We start from the raw sequence: 11016 nt of genomic DNA, 5'->3' as shown, positions 1-11016 counted from the left end.
CTTTAGTTCTAATTAGCAAGAAGTCCATTCACCCTTGTGTGCTGGTTGTTTGTTTACTCATTTACTTCCCCACCTTTGGAGTTTATTCACTTTGGTGTCCCACCCACCATCCACTCCACTTCCACATACCACCACAGCCTTACCTTCATCATACAGTGACAAGTCCCAATTTTGTGGTCAGTCAGTGTTTACTCAGCAAATGAATGGCTCCTTCATCTTTTTCCTGCTACCTGAAAGGCTCAGGGGAAATCATGGTCCATATGTTAGAAAGTCCTCCCACTTCCATGACCTATGTCCCCCTCACTCCCAACTTTACACACATAACTTGTCCCTTGTGATTTTTTTCTGTATTTATCCTCTGTAGCCCAAAGGTCCCAAATTCCATCACTCAGATGATGATCAGAGTACACTCATATATTTACAGGATAATGGAGCTGGAAGAGATTTTAGAGGACCCCATCTGCTTCCCAGTTCATAAAATTAGAAACTGAGACACAGAGGTCAAGGGATTTTTCCCAACATCCCTTGTCATATTAGTAACCAAGTCAGAACCAAATTCCTAAAAAGTTTTCAGAGTTTTTTTTTTTATTAAATTTTTTATTTATTTTCAGCGTAACAGTATTCATTGTTTTTTCACCACACCCAGTGCTCCATGCAATCTGTGCCCTCCCTAATACCCACCACCTGGTTCCCCCACCCTCCCACCCCGCCCCTTCAAAACCCTCAGGTTGTTTTTCAGAGTCCATAGTCTCTCATGGTTCACCTCCCCTTCCAATTTCCCTCAACTCCCTTCTCCTCTCCATCTACCCTTGTCCTCTATATTATTTGTTATGCTCCACCAGTAAGTGAAACCATATGATACTTGACTTTCTCTGTTTGACTTATTTCACTCAGCATAATCTCTTCCAGTCCTGTCCATGTTGCTACAAAAGTTGGGTATTCGTCCTTTCTGATGTCAGTTCGCTTTGGACAAAACCACCATTAACCTTGCACAGAAAAGTAGGTAAATGGTGCCACATAGTGGCTGAGAGTCTTAGCTTCATCTACTGGCCTTGTTCCTGGAAAGTGGAACTTCCAGCCACACACTGTTCTCCCTTCCTCCCATGAAGGATGAAGGGAAAGGAAGGACATCTTCTAGGAATAATCCACAGAATGTCTACATAGCCCCACCTTCTGCTGGCAGAAAATAGGACCCAACTATGTGTTATCCCTCATCTTCACCAGGAAAAGTGGGGGAGTCAAGACAGCAGACAGCTTGGAAGCCAGAGTCAGGCTTCTTAAAAGGGCTTGGAAGAGGTTGATTCATACCTTCATTTTCTGAACCACCTCTGAAAAGCTGTTCCTTGGGCCTGTGCAGCTGGGCAGGCTGTTTACCAAATGTTTGATTACCACATTTGGAATGTTAAGAACTGGCTTCACATCCTGGCACAGGCCTTTCTGTGCCAGATCCGAAGACCCAGAACTCAGGGCTGGAAAGGTGGATATTCATTCCAGGTTCTTTCAATAGGGGTTTTAACAAGCTATTTGGAGGTTAAGATTCTGGGCCTTTCCCCATTTAAACACATACAGCACTCTAATTGTCCTCCTAAAGCTTTTTTGATTTAGCTCCTAGCAGGAAATCTCTACATTTTAAGTCAGAGGAAAGGAAGGTTTAGTTTCAGGCAGAATAGGAAAATGAGGGTGGGTTTTGTGTCATCTGCCAAGAACTGACAGCGTGTCTTATCTGGGAATGGAAATTCATACCTATACCAGAGCCCCCTGCTCGGACCCTCCAATGAATCATCACTTTTGACCCCTTGCTGACTTCTGACTGGATGCCTGGGTAGAAGAAAAGGTGGAGAGGAGTTGGGTTGCCAGGAATATGAGGCTGGCCCTAACCTGGTTCTGGGATGAAAATGGGAGCCAATGACTACAAATCAGGCAGAATGTTCTTCATTTCTCTCTCATTTGGGTTTCGAGTTCCAGGTATCTGTCCAAAGGATGGGGCCCTGAGTGAGCTGGTTTCAGGCTGGAGAGGGAAGGGGTATTTAGAAAACTAGATGAGAGGAAAAGAAAGGTGATAATGGGATGGAAAATCAAGAGCGCTGGGGGAAACATATTTTGTGGGCTGGGGTGGAATTTATGCAAATTATGTTTAAATAAAATAATCTTGAAAATTAATTTCCTAGTTGGCTCGGAACTCCTGGAAACAGAGTAAGACACTCTTTCCCAAGCCAAGGTCTCAGACCACAGTTTCCTCTTCCACTACCCCCCTCCTCAGGCCCAGAACACATACTATTTTCCCTTGGACCTGCCCCTCTGACTGATTCTGGAGCTTGGATGATTCTAATATTCATTGACTAAGCTCTTTATATCCGTGGAGTAGTATATATATTTCACTTACCTTTCAACATATTAACACTCAATTAGACCGCAGGGGCAATCTGGCCATCACAGATTACCACCCAGATAGCTCTAGCGCCCCATAGGTCTTTGAGGTTGGCAGGACAGGGAAAGTTCACTCCATTTTAAATATAAATTGATGTTCTGAGAGATGAAATTAGTTGACTTAAAATCTGACTGTTTTGGGCGCCTGGGTGGCTCAGCTGGTGAAATGTCTGCCTTCAGCTTAGGTCATGATCCCAGAGTCCTGGGATTGAGTCCTGCATTGGGCTACCTGCTCCATGGGGAGCCTGTTTCTTCCCCCACCCCTTCTCTTCCTGCTTCTTCACCTGTTTATATTCTCTCTTTCTGTATCAAATAAATAAATAAAATCTTTAAAAAAAGGAATCTCAGTGCTAAAGGGATCTAAGATCATTCTAGTCAAAATCACCCTTTATGCTCAATTCCTTCCATCCCCTAATAATGCCTGTGTCCAGTGACTGGATAACAGTAATTGAGCACCCAGCAACTTGAAAATCACTATAATCTGAGACAGATTTTTTCCAAATCCCACAGCTTATTAGATACAGGACTTGAAGTAGGAAGCCAGGGTTCAGACTGAGTTTACATAAGAGCCTATGTTGAGACATTTGCTGTTTCCCCTGTCGGGGGTTCTTACATGGGTTTTAGCTGATTCACACCATACATGTTCTTATGTTGTAGAAAGATCAAAACTCAAGGAGGGAGAGGGTCAAAACCACCTGAGCAGAAGGAAGAAGAACAAAACATGGGGTATTGAACATAAGTATTTATTCTAGAAATGCATCTGGGCCAAGATGAGGATGAGGGGTGGAGTAAAGCTGGAATGGGAGGAAAAAGGGAAGTCTAGCCAACTCCATAGAGCCAGAAAACCTGAAAGATATTCAGCCAGTCTGGGATGAGGAGTTTGGATGTTGGTCAGAGGTGACAGCATGGGAATCTGATTCCAATTTTGGGTACTACACCATTTGGAGCAATTTGTAAAGACCATCTGGGTTAGCAGCTGCCCTGTTGCAGGTAAATACCTCCTCATCTTTACCAGAATGACAAAGACTGAAATTTAAAAAGGAATCCAGCCCTCTTGTATCTCTGAGCTAGTTTTGGAGTTAGGGGTGGGTTGGGTGGCAGCCAGAACCAGAGAAGATAGCTTTAGAAATAATTCTGTAGTGTTGTTATTATATAAGTAATAGTCACCATACATAAAACTACTATTAATAGGAAAACTGAGGACAGGAAAAAGTTATTGTCTATATGACATTAAAATTAAGCACACCATTTGGTCAGTTTAGGTCAGCTTGATTCACCTGATTAATTGAGTGGAAAATCATCAGCCAGCAGAGCTTCACGGCATGAAGGTGACCAAATAAAGTTTCTCTCATTGAAGTTTTGCTTTCTCGCTCCTTATTTGTGATGTGTTGAGATACTGTGTATGGGCCTAACTTGGATTTCTGGTGTTCTCATCTTACCAGGATGTTCAGAGCACAGAATACAGAAGTACTCCTGTGCCCATCCCATGTCCACAGTTGTTATCTCTGCCCATCTTACCCATGCTAGGCCTGGACCCCATCTCCAAATGAGAAAGGAGCCTGTGGGAAATAGCTTGGAGCCTACTTTTTCTCTCTTTCTCAATTCCCCTTCCTGTGGCCCTCCTTCTTTCCCTTCCTCCCTTTTTCCTCCCTCCTTACCTCTCTCCCATGGGCCTATAAAGGTCTCTAGATTCCTAACTCAGGGTCCATCCCACTGTGCACTGCTTCCTCTCTGCTAGCAGGGGTTCCATCTTATCCAACTCAACCACTCATCAGTCACTCATTGGTTTTGCAGTAACCATCTGTCTCTGAGGAGACCCAATGAAACAGTGGGAATGGACCTGTTTTACCTTTCCCTCTTTTGACTTAGGGAAGCACTGAGTGAGAGGAGAGACATTTCTATGCTGAGGAAAGTAATTCTCTAATTCATTACACTCCCGTCATCTTGAAAGGCACCCCCAGTTGAGGGGGGGGGTTTGTTAAAGGGAATCAAGGGATTTTCAAAGGAGCAAAGACAGGGAAATGAAAGGAAGGGAAGGGAAGATTAGAGAAAAGAAATGGGGAAGGTTCTTTCTCAAATGAGGTTGGCAAGCTTAATCTCTAGAGTCTCAATGGAACTCCTCCTCCCAGGAGACCCTGGGAACACTGAATTGCTCTACAACATCTTCATCCTCTCCACCTTGCTTGGTTTTCCCTCCAGGAGTTAGAGAGCCATCTTTTATACAGCTGTGTAATTGAATGCATTTTCGAACACCCATTTTGGATGCTTGTGATCAAGAAGTGACAAGCTGGGGCACCTGGGTCGCTCAGTGGGTTAAGCCTCTGCCTTCAGCTCAGGTCATAATCTCAGGGTCCCGGGATCGAGCCCCGCATCAGGCGCTCTGCTCGGCAGGGAGCCTGCTTCCCTTTCTCTCTCTCTGCCTGTCTCTCTGCCTACTTGTGATCTCTGTCTGTCAAATAAATAAACAAAATCCTTTTTAAAAAGTCTAAAAATTAAAAAAAAAAAGAAGTGACAAGCAGAAAGCTAAGTAGTGAAAGGATGATGGGGAGGATTGTTGGGGAAAGAGAAGTGAATAACAGTAAAGGGACAAAGAAGTTAAGGGAACAAATGAAAGAAACAAAGATGGTGCAGAGGAAGCTTTAAAAAAGTGTGGAGCTGAACCTATAGCTGGCACCTTTTTCTTTGTGGGACCGCCATCTAATTTAACTAAAGGATGGCATCTCAACAACTAGATACATTAGGGCCTGGCTCCTCAGTGAGTAGAAAGCCAAAAATGTGAAGGTTTTCTTCAAATTTCCATGAAAATGCTCCACCAAAATGGTACCTAATAAATATGGTCCTCCTTAAATAGGAGTTAGTGAGGTAGGCTCTTACAGTTGGTACAGGGTGCTCAGGACCCATCTAGGCCACCATCTCTAGGTAGAGAGGAAAACAGAATTTCCTCTCTTCTCTCTACCGCCACCTCTGTGGAGCTGAAGAAACTAAAGGGAGAGACACCAACAAGTTGGCCACTGTTATAGTCTCCTGACTTGGAGGAGGAAGGGAGAAAAAAAGCTACCAGGGGCCTTCTGTAACCATGAGTTCTTAACACAAAAGAACACTTCCTGTGAGTAGATTTTCAGGTACTCTGATAGGTCAGTAGGGAAAATTGGGAATAAAAGGCCTTTCCAATGTCTCTCTAGCCACATCAAATGATCCTGGACTAGAAAGCTTTAGGGTACAGATCCCTAGGTTTTCAAAGGGGCCCTAAAGGCAAACCCTCTTGTTCTCATCCCAGTAATCCAGATCATCCACTGATTGGGTCTTAATTCCAAAGAGAAGGGCAACACCCTTTTAATCTAGAACCCTGGAAAATAGGACAGCAAGTTGACAGTATATTCTGGGAAAGAAAAAAAAATAGGGAAGGAAAAGGTTTAGGGAGGATCTTCATCATTTTTTTCCAAGCCAGAGGTCCCCAGATGTTGCTTGAATAACCTGAGCCAGCCACAAAAGTCCAAAAGAATGTGGAAACTATTTGAGAAGGGCCTTAAGGTTAGAATTAGCTATTTCTCTTAAGAGGCAATATGCTGTATGGGATATTTCAAAAATCAATTATGCTATCAGTTCAAGACAAGAGCAACCATTTGTGTACTATTCTGTAAGAATATCCACCATCCAAATACACTGTTCAGGCCTCTGATCAAGCCTATACATCATCTAGTTTATTCTGCATGTAGACATGCCTATATACAAACTACAAATGCCCTGGGAAGAGGACAGGGCAAGTTACAATAAATTGATATTATAGCTATGGGAAACTGAGGCCAGAGTGGCAAGAGATTTGTCTAAGCTAGCAGAATTGGGAGGGACCAAATTTTCCAAACTCCCAGGTCAGGGTTCTATCCCCTGTATTTATACTCCTAGTGTAAAAGTTGGGGAATATGAAACCATCTAGATCTTGGACCCAACTCAAAGATCATCCCAACTTGGCCAACTCAAACCTGTTCCAGCTGTTGTCGATGTCAGACCCTAAAAAGTGGAGGTGATGCCAAGGAGGAAGTTCCTGGGCCTGTGTGCCAATATATAAGGCTGTGGCTCTATGTTAATTCAGCCACTTGCAATGAATACAGTTGACAAGCTGGAAGAGGAAGAGGAAGAACATGTTCTCTCTATGCAAAAAGGAGACAAGATAAACTGGACCCAGAGCTAAAGCTCAGCTACCTTTGGGCCATGCCAAGTGCTATCAGCCATGCCATGAATCCTGTCAAGGATCTAAGAGCCAGAAATGTGTAAAAGAATCCAAAGCCCAGGCTCTTACCCTAAACCTTTGTCTAGTCTCAATGATTAAAAGCACCCTTACACAAACTTCCAGATATTTCTCAGAGCTCACAGGCCTGCATTCTGGGCCATATGATGAAAAAGCTTCTGGAGCTCTGACCACTAGAAGAATTTAGAACAGTAGAAGATGAGTTTGGCATTCTATAGAGCAAGAGAAGGGGGCCAAATAAGGGATCCAGACTATTGTCCTGGCCCCAGACTATGAGACTCCTCCAACAACTGCTCTCTCCCTAGACATATATTGACCTCGTCCCAAATTTTCTGGGAGGAAGGAGTAAAGTGGGCATCTGGCCCAGGCCTAACCAGAGGATGTGAGAAAGGGAGAAGGGACAAAGGGATAGGATAGGACAGAAGAACTTTGGGTACTGGAGGAGAGGAGTGATGAGGCAATTAAGTAGGTCTCAGATAAGTTTTTCCACTGAGGAAATTATCTAGCAGGCTGAGCCTCAGTTGGAGGGATGGGATCTTCTCAGGCATCCTCCCCATCTTCCACCAGCCTTCCTTGCTTGGAGAAACACAATAACTCTAGCCACCACAGGGAACACCACAGCCATCCATTGACTCTAGAGACCAACTTGGAACTTGCTATTAACAAGCACTAGAAGGTGTTGAGGCATATGGGGGGCTCAGTTGTTGTGTTTGCCTTCAGTTCAGGTCATGATCCCAGGGTCCTGGGATTGAGCCCCTCCTCCAGGCTCCCTGCTCAGTAGGGAGTCTGCTTCTTCCTCTCCTTCTCCCTCTGCTCCTCTCCCCCCACTCATTTGTATGTGCTTTCACTTTCTCAAATAAATAAATAAAATTGAAAAAAAAAGAACACTAAGGGTGCTGCTAGGAGGAGAAGGGGTCAGAGAGGGGAGCATAAGGGAAACTAGTTGAGGACTGTGAGCTCACCTTCATTACCTCTTTTGTTTGTTCATGAGGTAGAAGAGCAAGGGAATGAGGCTGCAACAACCCTGATTCTGGAGGAAGGTAATGTCCCTCTTGTCCGCTAAACTAGCTGCAAGTTTGGCTCCTTCACAGACACAGTCTCACTCCTGAAGGAGATAAGTGTTATGTGTTCAGTAGCTTTGTATGCCTCAGCCTCAGAACAGCCATGCTACCCATTTCCATAGCACTCAACCTCTTTTCACTAGTCCAGAGGAACAGAACACAGTACCCTTAGATTCACAGCCCTGAGTGAGTCACCACTCTTTTAGATTGCATATGCATTGAATCCTCTAAATTTACTATTCCATATTCATACTACTACATACTCAATTCATCCTGTTCCTTGATTATACACACATACCCCAGATATGTGTGCGTGAATAATATGTGTATACAAACACAGAACCACGAAATATCCACTAGTACATACCCCTGAACATACAAACTCTCCTATAACCTACATATGCATATATTCAATTAAACCTGTACATGCACATCAACCACACTAACAATGTTTACATTCATCTCCTTAGGTATAAAAGTGCCTATGATCTGTCACATTCATATACTCCTTTGCACACATGCACTCCTTTGAGTGCACATACAACCATATCACTCTACATACAAGATGATATACAGACACAAAGGCACACAACCATGCACATTCACAGATGTTCCTACCCTCTGTGCTGCCTACATACATCCCAATACTACTTTCACACATACACAGCATATTGGTTTGCAGGCACTAGGGCTAAACATTGCTTTGTAAGTACTCCTAGGTCCATTGTGTGACATCCATTTTTCCTGCTTCCTGCTCTTTCTTGGTCTTTAAAAAAAAAAAAAAATATATATATATATATATATATATATATGCATTTTTTCTGTCAAATAAATAAAATCTTTAAATATATATATACATTTAAATAAATATATTTTATTTATAAATAAATAAAATCTTTAAATATATATATACATTTAAATATATATATACATTTAAAGATTTTATTTATTTATTTGACAGACAGAGATCACAAGTAGGCTGAGAGGCAGGCAGAGAGAGAGGGGGAGGCAGGCTCCCTGCTGAGCAGAGAGTCTGATGCGGGGTTCGGTCCCAGGATCCTGGGACCATGACCTGAGCCGAAGGCAGAGGCTTTAACCCACTGAGCCACCCAGGCACCCCTTTCTTGGTCTTTTAAAAAACTTTTCTATGTGGGAATTTTCAAAAGTATACAAAAGTAGTAAGAATAGTAAAGTGAACCCTGTGAACCCATCACCTAGCTTCAAAAATTATTTACATATATTTAATTTAAGCAATCCAGCAGTTCGCTCTTTGGCTTCTAGAGTTAACCTGGTCCTTTGTTATCACTGAGGCCGTGGCTACTAATTGAGGGACCCACTGTGTGGCTCCTGGGTCCCTCTGCCTCATTCGTTGATATGGCCCTGATGGTGCAACAGGCTCTGGACTCCTAAAGCTTTGGCACAAATTTAAGAAGATTTTGTTCACGTGTATGGCATAGTAGATGAATTCTTCCTCCTCCACCATGAATGAAGAACCTGATATTCTCTCAGTAGTTAACCAGCTATGGGATCTAGTAGCAGATATATTAAATAGAAGAGCCAATGTCCAGGATCAGACATGTCTGCCTGGTCTTATTTGTTTATGGACCATCCCAACCCCCTGTTGCCCATTCCACTTTGCTCACTCTTCAGTACTTAGCAGAATGCCATGCCAACAGAGAAAAGATGAAAGGAAAACAGTACTTAGCAGAATGCCATGCCAACAGAGAAAAGATGAAAGGAAAACATATGATGTTAAGCTTACAAAATGTTATATAGAAGACTACAACACCAGGAGAAACAAAACTGCTGGCTTCTGAAATTTATGACATTCTTCAGTTTTCCAAATATGGCAGATGGTAAATTCACACAGAAGGAAAGCTCAGTTTTTTCTGGGAACTACAAACAAACGTGCCAAAACAGTGGTTTTGTACATAGATAGTCTTGATGATATGTCTCAGAGAAATCTCTGTGAAGAGGCTTTGTTAAGAATTAAAGGTGTACATGGGAAGATGGAGAGGAGAAGGGAGTTGGGGAAAATCAGAGGGGGAGATGAACCATGAGAGACTATGGACTCTAAAAAACAATCTGAGGGTTTTGAAGGGGCGGAGCATGGGAGGTTGGGTGAGCCTGGTGGTGGGTATTAGGGAGGGCACGTATTGCATGGAACACTGGGTGTGGTACATAAACAATGAATTCTGGTACACTGAAAAGAAATTTAAAAATTTTTAAAAAAATTTAAAGTTAAAAAAAATTAAAGGCGTTACTGGCTTTACTTTTCAAATGGCTGTTCAAAGATGTGTGGTGTGGATCTATTCGGATTTGAAAGCAGAGGCCTTGGCATCAGTAATAGCATCAATCAAGGTTATGAAGGCTCAGCATGTTGTGAAAAGTGAAATTGGGGAAGAGATGCTGGTCCCATTCCAAGATATACCTGTGGAAGTAGAACAGAACACAGAAGTGCCCAACTACCTGCCTGGGGAGAAGAGTCTCACAAAGAAGCAAGAAAAAGCAGTGTCGCAGGTCAGCTCACACCCAGAAGGTGGAGCTAGCTGGCTAAGCACAGCTGCAGACTTTTTAATCAGATCAATTTACTGATGACTTCACTTTGGGTCTCAAGGACTGTGTGAACCAACAAGAGGACAGTTTTCCATCGTTGTGGTGAGCTGTCAAATGCAATTTGTGATAAGTTATCATGAAAAGTTTTTAGATTACATGATTGCATATGCTGCATTTTACATTTTTTTAAAGAAATTTTTAAAGGATTTATTTATTTATTTATTTATTTATTTATTTATTTATTTGAGACAGAGAGATACAGGGCGAAAGAGCATGAACAGGGGGACAGGCAGAGAGAGAGGGAGAAGAAGACTCCCTGCTGATCCAGGAGATCAATGAGGGGCTTGATCCCAGGATGCTGGGATCATGACCTGAGCTGAAGCACGCTTAACCATCTGAGCCACCCAGGTGCCCTGCTGCATTTTACATTTTATCAGACATTTTGCCCCACTCGATGGTAAAAAGGACAGAGGCTACAGGTGGAGTTCTTTGTTTATGAAGGTATTTTGGTTTTGTTTTCCTTTAATTGCCTCACTTTAAAAAAAAAATGGGTCCAACCATTAACCAAACATATGTATGTGCAGATTTACATTTTAATTTACATGAAGCATGTGATTAAGAAAAGTCATTTTCTCCTCAAGCCTCAGGACCTATCTGAAGAGAAGTTTGCTTTTCTGTTTGTTTTTTGTTTTGTGGGTTTTTTTCTCAGTCACTCATTTTATTTGA

At 42.6% G+C, this 11016-nt stretch overlaps 1 pseudogene across 1 annotated transcript; it reads left to right on the top strand.

Annotated features, from left to right (window-relative positions):
* The first annotated feature begins 9194 nt into the window (after positions 1-9194).
* LOC308337373 (armadillo repeat-containing protein 1-like) lies at positions 9195-10329 on the top strand (annotated as a pseudogene). Its single transcript has 2 exons — positions 9195-9729; positions 9992-10329. The product of its transcript is annotated as an armadillo repeat-containing protein 1-like (transcript).
* The last annotated feature ends 687 nt before the right edge of the window (positions 10330-11016 follow it).

This window comes from Martes martes, assembly GCF_963455335.1.
Source record: "Martes martes genome assembly, chromosome: X".
NCBI lineage: Eukaryota > Metazoa > Chordata > Mammalia > Carnivora > Mustelidae > Martes > Martes martes.
Note: the sequence above shows the minus strand (reverse complement) of the source record. Positions and strands in the feature narration are given on the sequence as shown.